At 43.9% G+C, this 25,377-nt stretch overlaps 1 pseudogene; it reads left to right on the top strand.

Annotated features, from left to right (window-relative positions):
• The first annotated feature begins 23,044 nt into the window (after positions 1-23,044).
• On the top strand, positions 23,045-23,436 carry LOC117029024 (40S ribosomal protein S24-like; annotated as a pseudogene).
• The last annotated feature ends 1,941 nt before the right edge of the window (positions 23,437-25,377 follow it).

Here is a 25,377-nt window from a genome sequence, read left to right as displayed (position 1 = left end):
AAGAGAAGTTGGAAAAAATGGTTATATAATGATACTTTAGCGATTAATTTCTATAATTAAAAAATAAACTCTAAGAAGTGAATAAGAAAAGATAAGTAACCCAAAGGAAAAATGAGTAAAAAATATGAATAGTCAATTTAAATAAGTGCAAATAACCAAGAAACGTGGAAATGAGAAATTTCACAGTAATATGAAAATGCATATAAAGTAAAAATACAATCACTTTTCACTAAATTGGAACAAAATTTAAAACCCTTATACTTAATTGTAAATAGGAATGTGGAGAGATACATACTTTCACACATTGCTGATATAATAGGATTGCTATAACCTTTTTAGAAACAAGTCATTGAATAACTATTAAAATTAGTATACAGGCACATCTCAGAGATTCTGCAGGTTCTATTCCAGATCACTGCAGTAAAGCGAATATCACAGTAAAGCGAGTCACATTAATTTTTTGGGGTCCCAGTGAATATAAAAGTTATGTTTACAGTATAGTTTAGTCTAATTAGTGTGTGATAGCATTATGTCTAAAAAACAATGTGTATACCTTAATTAAGAATACTTTATTGCTAAAAACAATGCTAACCATCATATGAGCTTTTAGTGAGTCATTGTTTGTTGGTGGAGGGTGTTACCTTCAATTTGCAAAAAAAAAAAAAAAAGCAATATCTTCAAAGCACAATAAAATGAGGTGTGCCTGAATATACACATAACTTGTAAGTTTCAAATTGTAATTGTAATCTTTTGTATAATGTATAATATGTATTTGTTTATATTTATAATGTGCATTATTTACAAAATAAACCACACGGCAAAGCAAACCAAACCAACAAAAGCAGAGGGTTTTCTCTTGTCGGTCACTGAGGAAGAGGTGAGAGAGATGTGTTCCAGCTGGCCTGGAAGAAACAACAATGGGGACCATGTGATCCGCCCATGGGGACCATGTGGCAAAGAACGTGGGTGATCTCCAGGAGCTAAAACAAATCCTTGACAAGGAAATGGGGACTGCAGTCCTACAACCATAAGGAACTGATTTGGACCAACAACTTCAATGAGTTTGGAAGTGGATTCTTTCCCTAGAGCGTCGACAAAGGAACAAAGCCTGCTGACACCTTGATTTCAGCCAGGTGAGACCCTGGAAAGAGGCACCAGCCCTGCGGTCCATGGCTGGACATTGGACCTGGAGAACTGTGAGCTCGGAAGTGCGTATTGTTTTAAACCTCTAAGTTTGTGGTAATTTCTTACTTAGCAAACTAACCTTGGAAACTGACGCAGAGGGAGAATGAGGACAGATAAGAAAGCTCACACATGAATCATTTTTGTTTCTGTTCTGGATAAAAATATTACGGGTCATACAGTGCAAAGGCTAAGGGCTGAATGGAGCACGGCTGGTAAGTGCCCGCAGAGGCCGGTCGAGGGGACCTGTGGCCTGCGGCAGTAAGAAATGCCCCATAGGAGAGGAGGAGCAGGTACCGGGGTGGCTGGTAGGATTTGGTAGCTGGAGAGAACAGGGGAAGCCCGTAGAGGGGGTGATCTAAGGAAAAGTGTGTGGGCAGGAACATGCATGATGTGTTACCAGAAGAGAGAGGAGGCTGCTCCAAAACATGCCTGCCTCCCCCTTCCTTTGCTGCAGCTGCTCCAAACGACTCCCTGAACAGGTCGTGCACTTTCACACCTCCTAGAATGTGTACGTGCCTCTTCTTCTGCCTGTAACTCGTCCTCTCCCTTCCCCACTTGTCTTTCAAGAGCCAACCCAAGTCTCCTCCCCTGTGCACACAACCCCTCCCCCCAGCTTCCCAGTCTCAGGAAAGTTCACCCCAAGCCCAAGGTCTTATGGCTCCTACATGGAAGTGGGGACGCCAACAGCCTTGCTTGTTCTACTCTTCCACATTCAGAGAAGGAAAGAAACTCTTTGCTAGGTCAACAATCAACTTCAAATTCAATCCTTTTGCCTAATCCTCATTTCCAGAAGGCGGGTTTTCTTAAAGTGGGGCACACCCATAACCTGCCAGGCTGGCAGCCCCAGTTGTGTGGGAGCCTGCGGCTGTAGAGTTCCAAAGCAGCTGGAGCTGTTCGTGCCCGAGGCCCCCCAGTGGGAACCCACGGGCTCTGGGCTCTTCCCACAGGATCCTTGATCATGTTCGAATTTCTCCTCCAGAAACGTGGGGCTAAAATAAACCCAGAGGCTGTGGAAGGGGTGAGTCAGAGCTCTGAGAGTGGAGCAATCACTGCACTCGCTGCTCTGTGTAAGAAACATCCCCCCCTGAGCCCGAGCTGTTTATGCCAAAGCTGTAAGCCTGAAAAATGAGCTATCCTAAGACAGGTTGGCAGCAAGCTCCCCTTCCTGGAGGTGGCATGATGGTGCTTCCTAGCGAGGAACCTTTCTGTGCCAGTATAAAAGGAGAGGCACACATCCGTCTGTGCTGGGGAAGCCTGGTGACAAAGGAGAAGGAGCCTGGGCTGGAAGCCAGGTGACAGGACGTTCAGTCCCAGCTTCACTGCTTACCAGATTTGTCAGATCAGGTGATATCCCTCACCCCTCTTGGGTCTCTTTTTTCTCAATTGCAAAATGAGAATATAAACCCAGATGATTTTCAAGTTTCCCTCTGGCCCTGACATTCTTTATGTTTATCTGAGCAGCTCCCTAAGTGCCAGGTCTCCAAACGCACTCTCACCCCGGCCAGCGTGGGAGGTTAAAGATGGAAAAAGCAATGCCAAATGACCTGTGGCTGCTGTTGCTCAGGTGAACCAGGCTCAATCAGCCGGTACCCACTGGTTAGACACCTCTTCTGTGCTGGGCATGCGGGAAATGGCTGGAGATACAGAGGTGAAAGAGACAGGGTTCCTTCAACAACTCACGGTCCAACAGATGAGGGTATGGACAGAAGACGTGAACAAGAACAAGGTGATCGGTAACACCAACTCCTTTGCTGAACCCTGATTGAACGACACATGCAAACAGCTCAGAATGAGGAATAGTCCACAACCGCCCATGTAGAAGTGGGTTTCAGCTAGGAATTCAGTCCTCGCGTTAGATTTTCCCACCTTGGTCAAAAGTTTTATTGAGAAAGAGGTCAGTGTGAAATGACCAGAGAGGCCAGAATTCATTTTCTTCCTGTGACCCAACATTTTAACATCCATGTAGTTTTCTCCAGACAGAAAGAACAATTCATATTGCTTATCATCTCAAAATCTCCCCATAATTGAGAGAAAAATAATTCACGCATAGTGACGGGGGCCACTCAACTGAGAAAACTTCCAATGCCAAGAGTAAGGGACTGAATAATTCCTAAGAGTTAAGATTCTAGTCGAATTTTGCTTTTCATCTCATATATGAAAGCACATACAGCCAGCACTTCCAATATATTTTTCAATCATTTCAAAACATTTATTTATGACGTGGCGTTTTAAACCACGTTTACAACAAACCTTAACATTTAATTACATATTTTAACGTTCTCAAATATCATGAGGCTTCATTTAATTTTATGATTTTCTCATTAATGAGATTTTTGCCTCCAACTTTGTTTTGAAGTTTTAAAAGCAAAATAAGTAAAAAAAAAAACATAAAATAGCATACGTATAAAAGGTGAATAAAACATATCTAAAGAAGACTGAATTAAAAATACTTAAAAATAAATGTGCACATATATGTGTATATATGTATATATATACATATATATGTATTTATATATATATAAAATTATAAAGCAAACGTATATAATCACCAATCAGGTTATATGGCCCAATAGATTCCCCTCTTTTTCATCTAAACTCATCTAAATCACATGCTTGTCACTTGTAACTATGGCCATAATACAACACATGAAACACCTAGGGTGGTACCTGGTACACAGTCGGTGCTCACTAGGTACTTATCCTAATTGTGATTCAGTTATTCACTCAGCAGACATCTACAAGTTTGTATCACGTTCCAGCTCTGTATCAAGCACTGGAGAAAGAAAGATGTGTGGATCATGGTGTCCATCCCAGGACTGAGAAGGAGACAAGCACGTAAACAGATGAAATGGAAAACGAGTACGATCCATGCTAACGGAGAGCCCTGCCCAGTGCTTCTGGGGCACAGAGGGATCCTGCTAAAGAAGAAGGAGTTTGCCAGTCAGCATGGTGGGAGGAAGCTGGTTTTTCTACCACCACAGAGAACAGCCTGAGGGGAGCACTGCTTTAAGTCACCTCCCTCACTACTTGGCCAGCGAGAGGGATGAGGGAATGTTCATCTCTTTGGTCATTGCCACCTTCGGGAACCTGCTTAATCAATGGATTCACCAAACATTTATTCACTTACTGAGCTCCGACAAAGTATCAAGCACAGTGTTTTGTCCTTTCACAGGAGCTACCTCAGGGACTCTCTACCACAAAATGTGTGTGAGGATTCCCCTTTTATAAGGGAGAGTGTTGATGCTCGGAGGAGGGAATGACGTGCCCAAGGCCACACAATTGCTGTTGACTTCCCAGTGTCCACACAACATCTGCAGGGGCCAGGGCTTGATTGGCCTGAGCTAATCGTGGAAACTGTATCCCAGTTCCCTGTGGGAGAACCCAGGCCTAAGCCAACGAGTGTAGAGCATTCTAATGGCCATGGATTAGCTCAGAAATGAGCAGCAGTTTGAATAAAAAATGTGCCAGGGAAAGTTTTCTGTGCCTTCTGAGAATATTGTTCTCACTCTCCAGAGAAAGCCTCAGCAGGAGACAATCTCATCCTTTGACACTGTCACGAATGGAGCTGAGGTTTCGGGGTGCTTCCGCCATCTCGCTGTCAGCCAGAGGATGCCCCTGGTGCAGGCGGCAGGCGTGACCAGGAGAATCACAGAGACCGCTGGACTAAGCCAATCCTGAAGCTTCCAGCTTTGTGGGCCAATGAATGCCCTTAAGTGTTCCAACCAGTCTGAGTACGGATTTCTGCCCAGCCAGCAAGTCAGGGAGCTGGACTCCAAGTCTAAGTCCAAACTAGGTGACTCCCAATCTGTGCCTTCCTACGGTGCCTGGCTGCAGACATGACTCTTCTACCCAAGTTGTTTACCATCTGGCAGGAGGCATTTGGCATTCTGCTATCGTGGCAGATTTGATCATCAGTCACAATGCCAAGGCAATGGTGGTTTGAGTCATTGTTTATCTGTTGCTCTAATTCTTCCATAATAAATATGCATTGCTTAGATAATAAAAACAACAAAGGGGAAAATTCCATGTGAGGCAAAGATAAGCAAAAAGCTCTGCTAAAAAAGAAAGCTTACATAAAGATAAAGCTGCATGATGTGCATTTGGCATGTGTTTAAGAAATGCTAAACTGGATCATGCCAAAGATAAAGCAAAGCATCGAGCCTTTTGTCACACACTTGGCACCAGTTTCCTTTGAGACACGATTATTAATTAGGAGGAGCTGGGTGTAGCTATGATCAAACTTCCTCGATTTCTTCCCCTCCAGCAGAGGACCTTACATAGAAACGCCTTCATCAAGACGGCTTCTGAGGGCCATAGGTCCAGCTACGAGAGGTTCTAGAACTTTAAGGAGAGGTCCTACAAAGTCATGTCATTCTCAAGACCGAGAAAGTGAGAGAGAAGGCCTGTCTTCCACTGGACAGTTGGTTTAATGCTGTGTTTTAATGTGGATTTCTCCACCTCCTTTGCTCAACTGTGAGATCTTCAGGAACAAAGCAGCTGTGTCTCCATGCCAAAGAGAGCCCCTGACACCCGGGGGTAGTAGGCTCACTGTTTGTGAGGATGTACCATAGAGACAGAGAGTGATAGAGTGGTGTTGAAACCATAGAGAGGACAGCACTCTGAGGGGGTAGAGGACCCTGCCCAGCTGACCAATCAGCACCAGCTGCAAAAGGGGAGGAGTCATTTCCGGAAAAGGAAAGCCCTAGGAGGGAAGGTTTCTGGAGGAACACATGGAGTTGTTCTGTCGTGGGTCCTAGCACAGGCTGTTGTAAGGCCTTCGTCAACTGTAGGCTGTCTGATTTCCGTTCCTCACCTCAAGCCCAGTAAAATGCTCCATGTCCCACTTTAAATGGGATTTATAGATAATACATGATAAAGTTGTAAAAGGGTTTGTAAAGTTACAGAAGTTAATTCGGTGCATTTGATAGACACCCTAAGTGAAACATTCACTAGTTGTCACTGCCTTCCCATTTCCGGGCCAGTAATGTTGCGTTTGCGACCTTAAAGATTTTCCCTGGGTCCTTCAAAAGCTTGTGGGCCCCCGAGACGGTGACCGTGGAACCTGGTCGATGAAACAGCGCCCGCAGGTAAGGACAGGCGACCCTCCGCGGGGTTGGGAGGCAGGAAGCATATTCAGTGATCTCCGGGTTTCTCGGTGCGCGGCAAACAGTGGGCGCTCGGTGACGCTGAGCAAACGGACGCTCGGACAGCAGGCGAGGCTGGACTCAGTCGGGTTGGTCTTTCAGGCACATCAGGGGCAGGTTAAAGCCAAAAGCTGCGGGCAGAGGGAAGCCACCCTACCTGGGCGTCGCATGCATTTTTGCGATTCCATTTTTCCACGGATGGGGCCGTGGCCACAGAGCGAACTTAAAGAAAATACGCTCCATGTGGCAGGTACGGTGCCATATAATGATTTTTACATATAATGATTTCAGTGAAATCACGAACAACCCTGTGCGTAGATAGCGTTTGAATTATATTTTACAGGTCAGGAAACTGAAGTGAGAAGGTAAAATATGTGGAGAAAGTCACGGAGCGGAGGAGGAACTCAGAGTTTTGTCAGACACGAAGGACCCACCCTTCCCTAGAGAGTTTTCAAGGCAGTGGGTGAATGCTGGGTGGCAGAGGGCTGAGGTACAGGGGGCAAGAACCCTTTGGAGACGATTTCTGGAATCCTGGTTTCTGGGGATCCCTTGTCTCCTTGACAGATTTCCTTTCCTCTCTCCTGCAAGTGCCCTGCGAAGCTTCTGGCTCCTTAGACCTGACCTCGGCTCTCCTTTCGTTGCTAAGGACCGATCATCTCACTGGGCTTTGCCAAGGGCATCCATAAAACAGCTCCTGTAATTGTAGCCACACAAAGGTAAGCAAGGAACTTACTCTGATTTGACAAACAGAAACCCTCGCTCCAGCTGGAGCCCAATTCGTGACCTTCCCACCCCCACGCGCATAGGCTAAGATTGCTTTTCTCCCACTTATTGGATTAATTTCAGCCTCACAGACAATCCCCCCTTCTAGCCGCATTTACCTGCTGTTGTTTCTAACCTCCAAAAACACGTCATGGCAGCAAAGTTCAGAGGAAAGATCACAGTGTCTGGAGTCAGACGGATACCAGCTTGCATCCCAACTCTGCCACTTGCTAAAACGCTGATTTCGAGCAGGTCATCTGAGGTCAGCTTCCTCGTCTGGGGAGGCTTGGGGATGAATTAAACGATGCAATGGAAAACTGACAAATGCATTACATTATCTGGGCATTGCTGACAATTGTCACCCCAATAAACTTCAATTAAGAAAAATAAATCACCTGGGAATTCATGTGCTTTTGGAGGAAGCTGACGCAGAGAAGCAAGAAACATGCCTTTCTTTTCTCCTAAGGATGAGGGTGGAAGACAAGACGGGACAAGTGAAGTACAATAGCGCTGGCTCATGGACTACGGGGAAGGGATTGGGGGGTAAATTAAGGCAGAGCTCAGGTGCATCCAGAGAGTTCACAGCCACCTAAAGACGTATAATATCAGAGAAGCGAGGAGCCACTGAAGGGTTGCTTTTAAGCAAGGGAGTAACATGACTTATTTCTATACTTCATTTTGCCTGGATAAAGAATAGATTACAGAGTGTCAAGACCGTCCAGTCAGGAGGCTGGTGAACTCGTCCACCTGATGGAGTGGTAGGTTTGACTAGGGAGACGGACGTGGGTAGAGAGAAGGACTATGTCATTTGCTTGTTCTGTGGCTTTGGGGAGGTTCCTTAACCTCTGTAAGCCTTAGGGGTTTTTCTATCATTTAGGGAGGATAATAATTGTATCCTCAGCCCAGAGTTGCCATGTGCTGAGCACTGGTAAGATGGAAGTTGTAGTTCTGGAAATAGTGCAGAAGCACCCAGGGGACGCTGCTGTAACGAATGAAGCAAAGAACTTCAGTTCTTCCTCACATCTAGCCTACTAAATATGATGCCTGAACGGACAGTGAGTACAAGAAAAAGGCCCTTTTCAAAAATGAACTCCAGGTTAAAAGATACAGATGGCCCTGGTGAGGGGGAAAGTAGAGAGGTGGGGAGAGTTATAGTCTAAGGAGGTCCATGTGTCTGCCTGGTCAGCTCTCCTGGGAATTAGGACACAAAGACCATGTGTCCGAAAGGTGGCGGGGGGCTGGGCAGGCTGGAACCGTTTTGAGGAGGGTCAGGAAACAAAGCCGAAAAGCCTGCCCAGGTTGGCAGCAAGACTACTTTATTCTGGTACAAGAAGCCCACAGAAAAGGATTGCCTGTAACCTCTGTCCTCTTTGCATCTGTCCTCCCTGCCTGGAAAACTAATCATTGAGTCAGGAAGGTAAGAGCTCAAATCGGTTGGAGAAAATAAAAAACAAAACAAAACAAAACCAAAGTGTAACAGAGATGCAAAGGTGCTGAGAGAGTGTCTTTTTCCGTTAAAGACACTCAAGTTTCATCGCTCAGACAAATGGCATGAGACGATTCACGTCAAAATTGGAATATTTTTAACATTTGTGCTGATTTTAAAGGAAGGCATGCTCATTATAAAACCTCCAAACTATCTATAGGGACTATTTTGAGCCCTAACTCTGTGGCAGGAACTTGGCACAGAGCTGTATATGTCTTGAGGTCACTTAGTTATCATGTGTCCCAAACTTACTGTGTAGGTAGTATTATTTGCCCATTTTACAGCTGATGAAACTGAGGTCGAGAGAACATAAGTGACTTGCCCAGAGACACACAGCTAGTTCTATGACTTGCTAGTTCGGGAAAACTACTTACCCTCCCTAAACCTCGATTTTCTTCAGTTGTTTAGGGAGGATAATAACCAAGCTGTGTGCTCAGGCACTGGAGCTGTACTCTGGTTCAAAAAACAAACAAACAAACAAACAAACAAACAAACCAAACAAATGAAAAACTGCTTCTCCAAAGTACTACCTCTTTGTCTTTGGGGAAATTGCCTAACCATGTGCATCAGTGCCGCTTCTGTAGAATGGGGATATTACTTGTACTGCAGGGGTTGGGAGGATACAATTAGCTAATACATGTAACAGGCTTAGACAGTACCGGGTATAATTATTGGGATTAGTAGTAGTATTCCGATGCTGGTTTGCTAGGACAATGTCACTTACCCCGACAAGGTTCAAAGAGGGAAAAGAATGGCTTTTCAAGGGCAGGCAGGTCTAGTCTGAGGATTAGAGGAGCCAGCACCTGTGAAACACTCAGCAGAGCCTGGGAAATAGTAAGTGCTTATGTCTACGCTTAGCTATTATTTATAAATTCCAGAGCATAAGCTCTTAACTGCTCTTTGTTCGTTCTTCACACTCTGTTATCGTGCATAAAAATCTCATCATCCGGTGGGGGAGGGTATTAAGCTTGGTGTGTATCCTTCCACACTTGTCAAACAACCACATAAACTTGTTTCTGGGTCATTTTCACTTTTAAACTATGGGTTAAATACATTGGGTGTGAATTCTGGCTTTGGCACATACTAGTACCTGCATGACTTTAGGAAGGCTACCGAAGTTGCCTAAACCTTAGTTCTGTCGTCTGCAAAATGGGGATAATAATATCCGCCTCATACACTGGTGGGGAGGACAACAGATGGGCTGGCTTGGCCCCTCAGAGTAAGAGGTGTTGGACAATTGACATATACCCTACCCTTGGTCACAGATAATTGTAAATACTTTTCTCAGGCTATCCCCTCGTTTTTAACATGTAAGGGTTCGAAGGGACCTTCATTTGTTTGTTTGAATAGCTTTGGGGATCTTGGAGGTACTGAGACTGGATTCCTGGGGAATCCAGGGAAATGGTTCCATTTTCAAATAGAGGAGGAAAAATGGAAGTCATGAACTAGAGTCCATGAGCTTGATGGAAATTCTGGGAGAGTTTCTAGGTAATAATGCCAAGAAGATGGTACACGAGGACTTGGCAAATAAAATAGTGATTGCAAAGAGGTACCAGAGGTTTGAGATCAAATCATACCAAAGTCACCTTATTTGTTGGTTTGTTTATAAATGAACTACGGAGGGGCTTGCTAGAGACATAGGGCATACCGATTTTAGTGTGGCATGTACCAGAATCTTGATACGTCTTTGAGAACAAAAGACAAAATACTGGACAAATTACTGCTGAATGGAATCAGAACTGAACGGCTGTGTCCTGAGAATGCTGACTGATGGATCAGTGTCCACCGGGAAAAACGGTCTCTGTTGAGGCGTTCTGGCTGTGGCCTTGTCCAGTTCAACATTTTTATCAATGTTTCATATGAGGGCCTTGATGGCCCTCTAATCAAATCTGAGGGTACACCAAGGCTGAGAGGAAAAACAAATGGATTGTGTAATAGAATCAAGATTCACAAAACTATCAATAGCCTGGCATGAAGGGGAAAAAAAAAAATAACAAATTGAATTGTGCTAGAAATAAATCGAAAACATTGCTTCTAGACCTCCAAACACTGTAGTGAGGGTAAGTGAGAAGGATGGCGTAATAGCAGCCTCTTGGGGAAAAAAGACTAAGGGCTTGTCTTTCTCTGTAAACAAGCTTAGACTGTTGGATCATATTGAACTGTCAAAATAATGAAATGACACTTCGGGTTGCATTTATAGCATTTTTTATAGAATACTGCCAGGCGCACAGAATACGCTCAGAAGATACTATTTAAAATAAAGTATGATTTAATGTTTTTCCTGGAACACTAGATTGAGTCTTTCATGCATTCATTTAGCAAATATTTTTGGAGAACTAGAGACAGGCCCTGGTTTAGTGCTTGGTACCCATCACTGAGCACAAGTCACCCGGGGGGACTGAAACATTTTGTGAGGGTCCAATATGTACCAGGCACCGTGTTGAAGCTGAATATAGTTCCTGCCTTCAAATTTGTGCTAAATAAACATATGAACAGATAATCCTAACTCAGAAATGTTACATGCCTTTATAGCTCTAGAAAGACGAGTGGTTCTGAGAAGGGCACAATTCACTCGTTGTAGAAGAGTGTCGGAGAGTGATAGTACACGGGAATTGGTGGGTTGTTTTTGGATGTGTGCGAAGAATAAATATTTGCTCATTCTTGGTTTCCACCTTACAAATGTGTCCTGAGTAAGGCAACTAGAATTGTGGGTAAACCTGAAACCTGGATCATAGAAGGCAATAGAGGGGGGACTTGGGATTTATTTTTTAGCCTGGAGATGAGAAACCTTAGGGGTAAAGAATCTGGGAAGTGTTGTTATATAAAATGAAGAAAGGTCCCATGTAACAGATGGCTTTAGGATACAGTGGGACATTTCAGGGAGGTCCACACAAGGAGGATATATTTGTGAAGTAAGGGATTGCTTCTCATTTGGGGCATTCAGGCAGAAGCTGGAGAGTCCCCTTTCAACACGTGAGAATTGACTCACTGGTTTGCGTTTTAGACTGAATGGCCTCTGAGGTCAGGTTTAGCCCTGAAATGCTCCTATTTTATGAACTTCCATATGTTGCATTTAAAAATCTTTTATCATGCATTGCTATTTTGTTCTATGTGTGTAAATCATTGCTTACTCATTATGGACTCCTTAGAGCTAGAGAAAAAGGGCTGGATGGTGTATTGGAAAAATTATGGATTCGAAATGTGTTCCAATACCAAAAAGCTGTGTTCATTTGGGGTAAGCTCTTCACATTCTCTGCCAATCAACTTCCACATCTATAAAATGAACATAATAAAACTTACTCTGTTGTGCTGCTGTAAGGATGAGCTACAGTGTGTGAGTAAAGCATCTTGAACAGTATCATAAGAAATGGATGCACACTGGATGGTAATTATATTTCTTCCATTCTTATACACTGCTGTCCCTTGGTGCTTGGGCCTGAGGAACACACAGTTCAGGCTGACTCCAAAGACAACTTGTTGGGTGCAGGCAAATGCTCGGTGAAATACTGTGGCCCACAAGTTGGGGAATCAATGGTCACTGATTCTTTCCCCAAAGGGAGTAGGGTTTTGCTCTGTATTCTGGTTCTGGTTTTGTTTTTTAGAGCTCTCTCTGCTCCTTGTTCCTTCTCTGGCTCCTAACGGTTCTTTGCTGGAGGTCCTAAAGCTGCTGTGTGCATATCAGTGGGTTCTGAGCACCCTCTAGAGATAACAGAGGGATCTGTCCTAAGGGAGAGAAGTTAGATTTTTCCCTTCAGGCAGTTGCTAGCACCAGTGAAATGTGCCAGAGGCAAATGATCTGCGGAGAAAGGGAACAAGCCAGGGTGGATCAGCTTTCTTAACCCATTCCTCCCTAGCAAGGCTCCAGTCTGGCTGCCTTCTCTTAGACAACCAGTCCCCAGGTGGCTGTGAGTCCAGTGAGCGAGTCGGGATTCAGAGAAAGGATTCCCATTTATTGCTGAGCACAGGCAGTGAGTTGTGAGTTCGCCCAGTGAGACCGTAACTGAATCTCTAGTGAATTCGGAATAGGCCAGTAGCTCAGGTCTCGAGTTAAACTTATCCAATATCATGCCTGAATGGGCTCCTCTGGCCTTCCAGGCAACGTGTCTTGCTCCATCATCAGCAGGGCGGCAAGATTCTTTCAAGCACAATGAACCCCAGAAAGCGGTTTTAATTATAAAGTGTATCTTCAAATATTTCGTCTCTAGGTCTTTCTCATATCCATCTCTTTAAAGTTCCATGTCACGCCTGTTTCTAAATACATTTAAATAACACCTTTCCTGGTAGGAATACAGAGGGGAGAGAGGAGACTAGGGTGGGCATAATGAGGGGTAAGACCCATATCAGGATTGCTGCACCTGGGACAAGTAGCAAAAGTTATTGACTGACTAACTGAAAAATCAGAACACTTATCTCCTTTTCTAAAAAGAAAATGATGAGATACACTTCTTAAAGTCACAGAGAGAGATATTATAAGATAGAATTTAGAACTTCAGACATTCAAGACCATAGTTGTTTCAGTCAGGACCATTAGCTTCAGCTCAGATGTGCCTACAATTTACACTGACTTACTGAACAGTTAGAATTTGCTGGGATCGGTGCGAGGTGTGCCTCGCCTACAATTCTCCTGAGTTTCACGATGAGTTTGAAAGATCTATTTTATTCTCTCCACTTTATAGAGGTAAACACCAAGACTCAGGGCTCACCTGAGTATGGTAAGAGACATAGCAGGGATTTGAACTCATATCTTTCTATTCATATCAATTCACTTTAATCACTACAATGCATTGAACATATACTGTATTAGGCATTTCAGTAATAAGAAGTGGATAACTGAATCCACACTCTCAAAGACCATAAACTCCACTGAAGGGGGTCTCAGTATCTTCAGGGAGATTAGTTTGAACAATCTGAGTAGGTGGTTTCTGGAGAGGAAGAACTAGTGGAAAGGGCAAGAGATAATGCTAATAAAAACACAGTATTATTCAGCCATGAAAAGAAGGAAATCCTGCCATTTGCAACAACATGAATTGACCTCGAGGGCAGTATGCTCAGTGAGATAAGTCAGACAGAAAAAGACAAATACCTATGATCTCACTTACTCGTGGAATCTTAAAAAGCCAAACTCGTAGAAACAGTAGAATGGTGGTTACGGGGGCCTGGCGGGCAGGGGTGAAGGCATCGGGAAGATGTCAGTTAAAGGATACAAACTTACAGTTAGAAGGTGAGTGAGTCCTGGAGACCTAACGCACAGCATTGCAAGTATAGTTAACTACAGTGTATTAGATACATCAACGTGGTTAAGAGATTAGGTTGGAAGTGTTCTCACCACCAAATGAAATAATTATGTGATGTGATGGAGGTATTAGCTAATGCTATGGGGGTAATCATATTGCACAATGTTACGTGTCAATTGATCTCAATAAAAAATACCCAGGACGGGAGCACGGGAGGTGTACCAGCTTGTTTCAAACGGCCCCTTCTGCTGAGCGTAGTTCATCTGGGAGGTTAGAAAACCTGGGCCATTCGAATAATTACAATAGGTCATCTGCTGAGAATACAAAAAATCTGCGCCCTCCAAAAATATATATATATGAAATATTTATGTATTTGTTTGTTTACTGTACGTGAAATTTGCCTCAGGACATCAGAGAGATACGAAGGTAGAGAGGACTGAAGAAGTCAAGTCATAGAAAGAAAGGAAAGCCAGAGAGATGAGAGCAATATTTGATACAATTCTACTTTTTTAAGGCATTTGAGGATTTCAGTGTGGTGGCTGAAGGGTTGGGTAGCTGAACAGACTCCTGCCCAGAAGCACTGAGGGGATGAAGGGACAAGAATTGGGAGAGAATTCTGGTAAATACATCAGGCTTTCAATTGGGACCTCTAAATGTTTACATGCGAGGACTGGAGGTGGTCAAAAGAGACTAACTCCCTTCAACACTAAAAGCAACTTTGAAAAAACTCAATAAATTGTTGGATTAAGATCTTCCTCTACTGCTTTGTGCAGGTCTCAGCCTATCAATCACCAATGTTGTGGTGGACCGGCCCTTGTGGTTCTTATTATGGCTGCAAGGCACTTTTCAGCAAAACTATCAGAAAACTTTGAAAAAATAAAGATTACTTAACAGGACCTGGAAATTACACTGCACACTAGGGGCCAACCACATAGTGAGGTCATAGGTAGAGAATTCAGCAGGCAAAATAGAACTTAGGAAAATAGACTGTGTGTGTGTGTGTGTGTGTGTGAGAGAGAGAGAGAGAGAGAGAGAGAGAGAGAGAGAGAGAGAGAGAGAGAGAGAGAGAGAGAGAGAGAGATTGGATTGTAATTCAGAAACACATGTTCCCTCTTTCCCCGCCCCAAAGTCAGATTTTTTTTATTTTTATTTTTTCCACTTCAAGAACATCTCCTTCCCCACCCCCTCAGTAAAATTCGGAGCGGGTTGCACAACTGTCTCATACGTTCCTGCTTATCTCCCAGTAGAATGATTGCTGAAAATAACCTGACATCAAAACGAGCCTACCCCCTTGGTGGGTGGGCAACGCCATCTCGTGTTCAAAAGGGGAATCGCCGAGCACAGATCCTTTTCTTTGACTCCTCCTGTCGCCGTTGCTCAGTTAATTCCAGGTATGCCAACAGTATCTACACTTACTGTCTACGTCTGTGAAAGTATCACGGCTGTCAATGCTTTCAACGGGCGGATGAAGAGGTTGTTTACAGCGAGGGGAGCGTAGCATGAGATGAAGGTGGAAAGGTAAGCAGAGGTGGTGAAATGCATGCTAAGGTGAGACCCCCACGGAACTGCTCTTATTTTCCCCAAACTCAAGCATTTTGCGTGTCTGTGACTTGGTCCACGCTGTTTCCCTTTTCCAGAATGCTTTCCCCATCCACTCTGCCTTGCCAGCTCTATGAGAAGCCCTGCTTGTTCACCCCACACTCGCTCTTCCCTGGAAAAAACAGCTATTTCTTTCTGCCCCTATCATGCCCTCTACCCTTTAGCAACTGAATGTGGTCTCAATATTTATATTATTTGTCTTGCGTGTATACTCTAGGTCTTGGAGTGTGACAGACCATGTCTTACTAATCTTTATGCCCCCAAGGTTTAGCAGGGGATCTTGCAATTCATATCACTGGGTCCATGAATGAATGAATAACAGAACAAATGAAAAGTATGCACAGACTGTTTGTAAAAATCATATTAAAAGCTCTTAGGGCAGAAAAAGCAACGCCATTAGGAGAGAGGGGAGAAATACTGGAATTGTGAGGCTGGAGAGAGCTGAAGGCTAATGGGGCATGATAGCGAGTGGTAGGAAAGGAACTCATTTCACTGGCAGAGAAAGAGCTATTTGTGCAACACTATAATTAATATAATAATGATCAGTATCCTCAGGGGTATTTTTCCCCCCAGAACCACAAGATAGCCGCAGAACAGCTTAGGCTGGAATTAAAGGGCTGCAGTTAAGATCGCCAAAACATTAGAGAGGTTTCTGACTTGGCACGCCATGGAAATGTAAGGTTTCTTGCTTGGAGATGCCTCCTTCAATGGACTGATCAACCTTCCAGGCTAGAAACCTTCAAGACATCTTCAATCCTCCCCCTTCCCTAATTTCCAACACCTAACGAACCATCAAGGTCAAGTGCTCTTACCCCAGAAATGTCTCTTTAGTCATGCAGCTCCTGTCCATGCACGCAGCCAACACACGCTCTAGTCGCTCATCATTTCTCTCTGACACGGTCTTGACAGTCTCCTAACCAGCGTGGCCCCAATTTTCCCCCTTCCAGCAGTCCATCACCCATTTCAAGATCACTCTGCTAAAGTGATCCTTCTAAAACACCAATGTTACTGTGACACTCTCCAGGTGGATATTTTCAGTTTTCTAACAGAGAAAGCCCACATTCCTGGATGTCGTGGCACAAAAAACCTCCATGATCGTCCCTTTGCCCACATCTTAGCCCCCACCGCTCTCTACAACGCTGGGTGTCACTTGGTTTAAGGGCTCCCAGAACCAGTCTTTCCGACTGCCAACACTGTCCCTTCTCCACGCCTTTGAACATGCTGTTTCCTCTGCTGGGAATATCCATCCTTGAAGCCCTTTTTAAAGAAGGCTAAATTAGGGTCTTCCATCCAGACCCAGGTCTGGGAAGAGTCTTTCCCAACTTCACCAAGCAGACGTGGACCCTTCACAACTGAGTCCTCACCGTACCTTGTTTATGCCCTTATTCGTGTATTTTTCAAGCCTATATTCTAGAAATTACGAGGTCCGCTGAAAGTCTCAGTCCATTCCCCACTGTCTGAAAGCAACAGGGAGTGTATAAAGCTTTTGTATCTTTGCAGGATTCATTTCTAGCACAGGGACGGAATATAGCCAATGCTCAAAATATGTTTGTGACATGAATGAATAAATAATTGAAAAATAAGTGAATGGACAAGCATGAAGGAAATATTCAGGGGAGAAAAATCAGATTTACCAGTCTCTGGAGCGCAAGGTCACAACCGTCCCTACAGGTCACTTCCCCCACAGATCCCTCCACCTTTCCCCATGATTTCCAAGCAAAAAGCAATACTCATTCTTTGTAGCTCAAATGCTCCGCCCTCCAAGCTTCTGTCCCTGATTACTCACCCGGTAGCTCTCTGCTGCTTGGCAATGATCACGTGACACTCATCACTTACTATATTTTACAAGCAATTTTTCATTAAAAAAAAATCATATATGGTGATGGAAGGAGAACTGACTCTGTATGGTGAACACACAATGGGATTTATAGATTATGTAATGCAGAATTGTACACCTGAAATCTATGTAATTTTACTAACAATCGTCACCCCAATAAACTAAAAAAAAAAAAAATCAAGGGACTGCTATGTGCCAGGCAGTTCTAGATGCTGGGCACACAGAGGTGAACAAAATAGAATAGGTCTCTGTTCAGTAAAGATAAAATGTAGGTCTATAAATAAATAAAAAGTTTCTGTGGTCTAAACACAATAAAACTGGATCATGTCATCGCTAGTCCGTCCTTCAGGATGCCCGTGGGCAGCTAGCAGAATTCTGGTGCACATTAGGGGGCTGTATTAAGTAATATTAATCCAAAAACTCATTGGAAGGCTAAAGAAACAGGTTCTGACAAGCTTCTGGGACTATCTCCCAGAGTCACACCGAAAAATTGCCTAACAAGTGATCTGCTGCTGCTGCTGGTTCCAGAACCACGTGGTCAATACGGCCGCATTAAAACCTATTTCTGTTGCATCCAACCCTAGAGCTAGGGCACATGCGCAAAAAATTAGGAACTTCTCTTCTAGCTTATTATACACACAGAAGGTCATTGGAAGATTTAGTACTATCTCCAAGAGAGGAAAAAAAAAAACATTCATTGAAACCTGATTACATTTTAAGACTTTTTCATTCAGTTTTCCTTTGCAAGTTTTCCCTTTCCTAGCATCTTAAATATCTACAGATTCAAAACTTTAAAAAGCAGTGTGAACTGTCAGTGACCTTCTGCATTGGGACAGAAGTTTTGGGTCTCCAACGCCTACGGCGCAGATAACTTACTAAAAGTCTAGAACAAATTACTAGCCACCCAAGGACACATGTGTAGACGTGTATGCCTGAGGCTGAAAAGAAATCACGTGGAAAGCATAGGATGGTCAAATGGGTCTCTGCTGCTCCATAATAATTCTCTCTTTGTAAAGTGAATTCTGTCCTTAGTGCAAAACTTTTATAGTTTATTGAACGATCTGTACTCGCTGGGCTACAAGACAAAATGATCTTATTTTTCACCCATTAGTCTTCAAACAACTGTTGTTGGTGCTTCCTGTCCTGCTTTGTGGCATACTGGGCACACCTCACAGCTTTCCAGACACTCACTGATGCCAAAATGTTGGCCCAATTTGCAACTTTATTCTTATATCCAATTCAAAGCATTTACTGTCTCCACCAGCCCAGACCTGCCTTGCATGCTGGGAAGCGAACCCCCTTTGCTTTCCTGTGCTACTTCCCCCTTTCTATGGACACTTTGGACTTTTCCATTATCAGGATCTGAAAAGGAGGAGTAGAGGAAATTTGCAAAAGCATTTCTTTTAGCAGATACAGTTGATGACTAAGGTGGACTTCCAGATAAGCTGCATATTTCAGAGCTTCCTGAGGTCCCTGGGGCCTCCCCGCTGCACAGTTCCCTGATGGAGAACCTTTTCACTTGACCTCCTCCAGGTGTCCCCTGCCTTCCTGCCCCAAATGGTACACTCCAGAGTATCTTATTACTATGTATGCTACTCCCCACCTGCTGGCCAGGTTCATTGTAGGTGGGAAGGGGGGCACTGGCAGGACAAGCTCAGCAATGGCCAGATCTTCATTGTATGGGACCCTTTGAAAAATTCATGATTCTTGCCTCACCATGTAGTGAAAATGCAGGCTACTCTACCAGCTCCTCTCTTCACCCTGCCGTCACTCTATTTTTTATTTTTTTCTTCTATTTCCCTTTCTCAAACACACACAGAGGAGGGACATGGGGAGATGTTGGTCAAAGGGTACAAAGGTTCAGTTATGCAGGATGAATAAACTTTGGAGATCTGACATGCAGCATGACTATAGTTAGCAATACTGTATTGTATACTTGAAATTTGCTAAGTGGGCAGATCTTAAGGGTTCTCTCCACACACAAATGAGAGAGGGAGAAACGATGGGAGGGAGGAAGGAAGGAAGGAAGGAGAGAGAATGAGAGAGAAAGAAAGAAAGGCGGAGGGGAGGGAGAAGAAAGTCCATGTTTCCCCGAAAATAAGACCTAGCTGTACAATCAGCTCTAATGCGTCTTTTGGAGCAAAAATTAATATAAGATCCGGTTTTATTTTACTATAATATAAGACCAGGTATAATATATATTATATAATATAATACAATATAATACCAGGTATAATATAATATAAGACCCGGTCTTACATAAGACCGGGTCTTATATTAATTTTTCCTCCAAAAGACGCATTTGAGCTGATTGTCTGGCTAGGTCTTATTTTCAGGGAAACACGGCAATATGGTAATTATGTGAGGTTATTGATAATTAGCTTGATTGTGGTCATTATTTCACAGTGTATACATCAAAATATCAACTTGCACACCTTAAATATAAACAATTTCTATCCCTTAATTATACCTCCAGAAAGCTGACATTTTTAAACCAGACATGGAGGGAAGATTAGCAAATCCACTGCTCCAGCAGATATGCAACAGGGCAATACAGGCTTCCATCTTTCAGGCATATGCGGTCTCTACAAGAGGTCTTTTCAGACACTCCCTTGTTGAACTCTGGTGGGGAATGAGCACCCTAAAGAACGGAGGAGAGAGAGAAAAATACAGCTTTTCTCCCTTAATGGCAACCGCATATTCTAACAAATTCCACTTAGTTGAGTCAGTCAGTCCACATTTCTAGTCTTTCCTTTATAGAGACTGGAGAGGGGCTGAATGGGTGTGGGAGGCAGGACTGGCTTGGCCTCTTTGTAATAAGCCTGGAAGAAAGCAGTGCTTTCGTTCTGCAGGGAGGGTTCTCAGGGCCCATTGTGTTCCCTTTCAGGGCATTAGTTTTCAGTCTCAGCAGTCAGTCAATTTTCCCTCCTATTACACCTGTTTAGATGCAGGTGATCTAGAAAAGAAAAGAATGAAGGGTGAAGACCTTAGAAATGAGATCCATGAACATTTTACAGGCCACGTAGAGTAGGCTGGAAGATCTCCCTCTATTTTTTGTTTTTTTGCCTCCAGGAAAATAAGACTATGTCTGTCCCTTCACCTTGTATGGATCCTTTACGTTTCAAGCAATCCAAATCTTTGAAGCTGTGTGGGTTCCTTTGCAGTTAACAGGAGGAGTACATGGTAACTAGGTCACAAAGCAGAAACATTGTTTTTTTCCTTTTATAGTCACCGCATCCCAAGCTTCCCCAGGGTGATGGCCAATGGAAGTAAGTCTACGAGCATCCTTCTAGAAAAAGAATGGCAAGAGGACCACTATGCACCTGACAACCTCTTTTCTTTACCGGCTCCATTTCCCGGCTGCCTCTCTGTCGGTCTTCTCCCCCGTGCCAGCCCCCTAGAACTGACAACTACACAGGCCGCAGGTGGGAGCTATCTAATTTGCTTCCCCCACGGACGCCCTTCAGAGCCACAGTGTATTGTTACTTAATACATAGAGGGTGCGACATAAAATGGATATGGATGCTCAATAGATACTTTTCCAACGGCATTGGAACGTAGGAAAATACGATGGGGCGAGGTCAGTTCGACTGAGTTTCCTTCATTCTGTTTTGCTCATAGAAACAAGCTCCCAGAGTTATGATTCCAGTGATAAACGTTGGCTTCGTGCACGACATCCGGGTTCACAATTAAGAGCCTGCAACAGTGGTTCTCAGTCTTAACCTCGCTTGGCTCTACACGACAAAGACCTGGCGAGCTTTGAAGACTCCCAGTGCCCCTGCCACACACCTGACCATCCACACAGAAGGTCTTGAGGGTGGGACCCAGGCATCTATTGTTTAAAGCTTTCCCGAAGGTGCAGGTACGCAGCCAAAGTTGAGAAACACAGTGTAACGTAATCCAGAGGTGTGCGCTCCAAATTCTGGAGTCTATCACTTTCCTTTTAACCCCTTCTTGGCCTTGGTCCTTGATGCCGGTTCCCTCTCCCGAGCCTCGCAGGCCTTTTCGGAGTACTATCCTGCTCCCCTCTCCGGAACAAGCCTTACTGACGGAGAAAGCGCAAGGGTGACATCTAGTGGTGAAATGCATTTATGGTCCCACTCCCTGAAAAATTACCGGTAGAACCCAGGAGACAGGCCTCCTTGCATAGGCTCAGCCACGGGTTTTCTGTCCCATGTAACTGAGGACGCCCCAGGAAGATCACCGGCTGAATGGCGTTCTTGGAAACCTCAGAGAGGAGTTTTGGTCTTCGCTGAACTCAGTCTTCCCCTTCACAGCGCTTTGCCTGCTCTGCCAACAGACCTGTGGCACTGTCCTCAGCCCTCACGTCACTCACAGGCAGGACCCGAGAGCCCCTAGCCTCCAGCCTGGCACCCACGTCACCCAGGCTTCACCCTGTTGCCGCTGAAAAGCGCTCAGTGCTTGCGTGCCCACTGGCTCACCTGGCCAGGCTGCTCAGGTGGCAGGCAGACAGGAAGGGTGTTCTCAGATTCTCCCCGTGCTCTGTGCGTCCGTCCCCCGATACCTTTGCTGCTCCCCCCAAATGTGGGGGAGTTGAGGCCCATGGGCATTGTATTAGGTTGTTAGGGCTGCCGTAACAGAATACCATAGACTGGGGGGCTTCGCAACAGAGATTTCGTTTTTTACAGCTCTGGAGGCTGGAAGTCCAAGATCAAAAGTGTTGGCAGGTTTGTTTCCTCTGAGGCCTCTCTCCTCGGCTTGCAGATGTCCGCCTTCTCCTGTGTCTTCACATGGTCTTCCTTCTGTGTGTGTCTGTGGCCTAATCGCTTTGTACAAGGACACGCACCAGCCATATTGTATTAAGGGTCACCCTATGGAACTCATTTTAACCTAATCACCTCTGTGAAGATCCTCTCTCCAAACACAGTCATAATGTGAGGTACTTGGAGTTAAGGCTTCAACAGATGGATCGGGATCGGGGGAAGGGACACATTTCAGCCTGTAGCAGGCATCTTTGGCCAAGGCGAGAGATGGGATTCTTCTCCCTTCTTCCTCCCGTTGACTAGTCAGAGACGCAGTCATGTTGGCGGTCTTTTGGAGGATGACCTTGGAGACCAAGTAACCTCTTGTTCCCTTAAAAGCTGTGGCCTGCTCAGTAATGCCTTCTGTTCTATTTGTCTCCCTCCATTATTGCCACACAGCCCCTTTTCTCTCACCCCTACTTCTCTGAGACAATGCCCCCGAGTGAAGTGCTTCCAGATCTACAGTCTAGTGAGTCCAGTCTTTCATATGACATTTTGTGGTTTTACCAAGCTGGGGCACAATAGAAATTGCTAAGCATTGATGCTGCAATTTCTCTCCATTTTGTTATATAAGCTCAATTCCATGCCCTGCAGCCAACCGTAAGTACCTAGTATACACAAGGTAATATGGAAATACAGAGGGTGCCAAAAAAATGTGTACATCTTTTAAGAAAGGAAAAAACTATTAAAATTATAATACTCAATATATACGGATAACGAAAGATGAATACAAGTCATGTTTGACTTCTGCAATTATTATACAAGAGGTGTTCAAAGCTGTTACCATCAGTGTCCAGACACTTCTGATTATGGCGAACTACTGCTTGAGCCACATTGACCAAAGTGTCCACTTGTATACATTTTTTTGGCACCCCCGGTATAAAAACAAATGAGACGTGGTAGTTGTAATAGATAATACAGGGCTTTTAGAAGAGGCATAGGAAAACCTGATTTCAACACAATGGGAAATTATTTTTATATTCTTATAAATAGATGCTTAAAAACTCAAAATAGCTTGAGCGTCGGCCGCCATCATGAACGACACAGTAACTATCTGGACCAGCAAGTTCATGACCAATAGACTACGTCAACGGAAACAAATGATCACCGATGTCCTTCACCCTGGGAAGGCCGCAGTACCTAAGAGAGAAATTCAGGAAAAAGTAGCCAAAATGTAAAGACCATACCAGATGTCATCTTTGTATTTGGATTCAGAACCCATTTTGGTGGTGGCAAAACAACTGGCTTTGGCATGATTTATGATTTCCTGGATTACTCAAAGAAAAGTGAACCCAAACAGAGACTTACAAGACCTGGCCTGTATGAGAAGAAAAAGACCTCAAGAAAACAGCAAAAGGAACGCAAGCACAGAATGAAGAAGGTCAGGGGGACGGCAAAGACCACTGCTGGTGCTGGCAAAAAGTGAGGTGGAGATGGGACGACAGAAGGAGTAAAGATTCCTCAGTGACTTTATCTGTGGTGATTGAGCAGATTTTTCATGAGAGGACTAATAAACTAAGAAGTTAAAAAACAACTCACAACAGTAAGAATTCTGAAAGGGGTAAAGTCCAGGGGCTGTGGCTCTGGCTTGCTCACTACAGACCTCGGGACTCGTCAGCTCTCCCTCATTGTATAAGTCCGTTCCGTATAATAAACCCCGTTCTCCCCGTGTCAACCTCCTCTTTGCTTGTTTCTCTGGAGAACCCGACTGATACAATATTCATCAGGGAGGAAGTTTGTGCTTTTCTTGTAGGCTCTTTGTCTGGCTTTGGTATCAGGAGAATGCTGGCCTCCTAGAGTGACCTGGGAAGTGTTCCTTCCTCTTTAACTTTCTGTAAGAGTTTGAGAAAGAATGGTGTTAGTTCTTTACACCTTTGGTAAAATTTTGCAGTAAATCTATCTGGTCCTGGGTTTTTCTTTGTTGGAGAGATATACATCTCTCCAACAGAGTCAACCTCCTTACTGGTTATTGGCCTGTCCTGATTTTCTATTGTTTTCATTATTCAGTCTTGGTTGGGTTATGTGTTTCCAGGAATTTATATCCATTTCTTCTAGATTATCCAATTTGTTGGCGTACAAATGTTCATCACATTCTCTTATAATCCTTTTTATTTCTGTGGTATTGGTTGTTATGTCCTCTCTTTTCTTTCTGATTTTATTTGAGTCTCCTCTTTTTTTTGTTTCTTCTAATCTAGCTAAGGACTTGTCAGTTTTGTTACTCTTTTCAAACGACCAATTCTTAGTTTCATTGATTTTTTTTTTTTTTTTAAAAAAGACGGTTTCTCTGTTCTCTATTTCATTTATCTCTGATCGGATCTTTTTTGTTTTCTTCCTTCCTTCTGCTACACTTGGGATTGATTTGTTCTTCTTTTGTTAGTTGTTAGGTAAAAAGTTAGGTTATTAATTTGAGATCTTTCCTCTTTATTAATGTAAGCATGTACAACTATAAACTTCCCTCTTAGCCCTGCTTTTGCTGCATCCCATCTCTTTACAGATTTCAATTATTTTATAATTCAAGAATTACAAGTGCATTCATATTTGTTATTTCATGTGCTCCTCACAGCACGTGAATGAGGTAGAAAAGTTGAGACCATAGAGATTTTTAAAATGTAGCTCAAAGAGTTCAATACACTTCTAATGATCATACACCTTCGATGCGGTGGATCCAAGATTCCAGTCAAGTTCTGCTGCCTTCAAATCCAATGCTTTTTCACTGTAGTTCTGCCCTGTCCTCCAGCCCGCCCTGCAGGAAGCTCTGAGAATTCCGAAGCCCTTCAAAGAGGTGACATTCCTGAGGGATAATCTCCGTCCATAGCATCCTAAGACCTCATTATTTCCTGCCTGGCCCATTACGGGAGTCTCCCCATAGCTTCCCCACCTGCAGCGCCTTTCTGTCCAGTTCCTCTCGTGCTAGGTTAGTATTTCTGAACCAAAGCATTCTTAACAACTCTCGTTTAAGCAAAACTTGTTGATTACACTCCGACGACTTTAGATGCCCACTGTACGTTCTCTGTCCTTTTTCTCTGCTGTGACTCCACGAACACTGCTCTTTCTTCCTGGAATGTCTTTCCCTCCCACCCCTGCATGCACAAATCCTATCTATCCTCCCAGACCCCGTTCACAGATCAATTCTCTGAAGTCTTCCCTGATCCCAGTGTTTGCAGGTGATCTCGCTCTTCTTGCAAAAACCCATAATGCTCTAGCTTCTCCATTCAGGGCACTTACATCTCACTATCTTGTCTCCACACGCTATGAGCTCATTGGGAACAGGATTCATAATACATAACAGTTATAATGTAGCTATATTTTATAATAGAGATAATTGGGTACTTACTGTATGCCAGGCACTGTACGTATAGTATTACGT

Source organism: Rhinolophus ferrumequinum, chromosome 10 (assembly GCF_004115265.2).
Source record: "Rhinolophus ferrumequinum isolate MPI-CBG mRhiFer1 chromosome 10, mRhiFer1_v1.p, whole genome shotgun sequence".
In the NCBI taxonomy this organism is placed as follows: domain Eukaryota; kingdom Metazoa; phylum Chordata; class Mammalia; order Chiroptera; family Rhinolophidae; genus Rhinolophus; species Rhinolophus ferrumequinum.
This window is presented reverse-complemented; position numbering and strand designations above follow the sequence as displayed.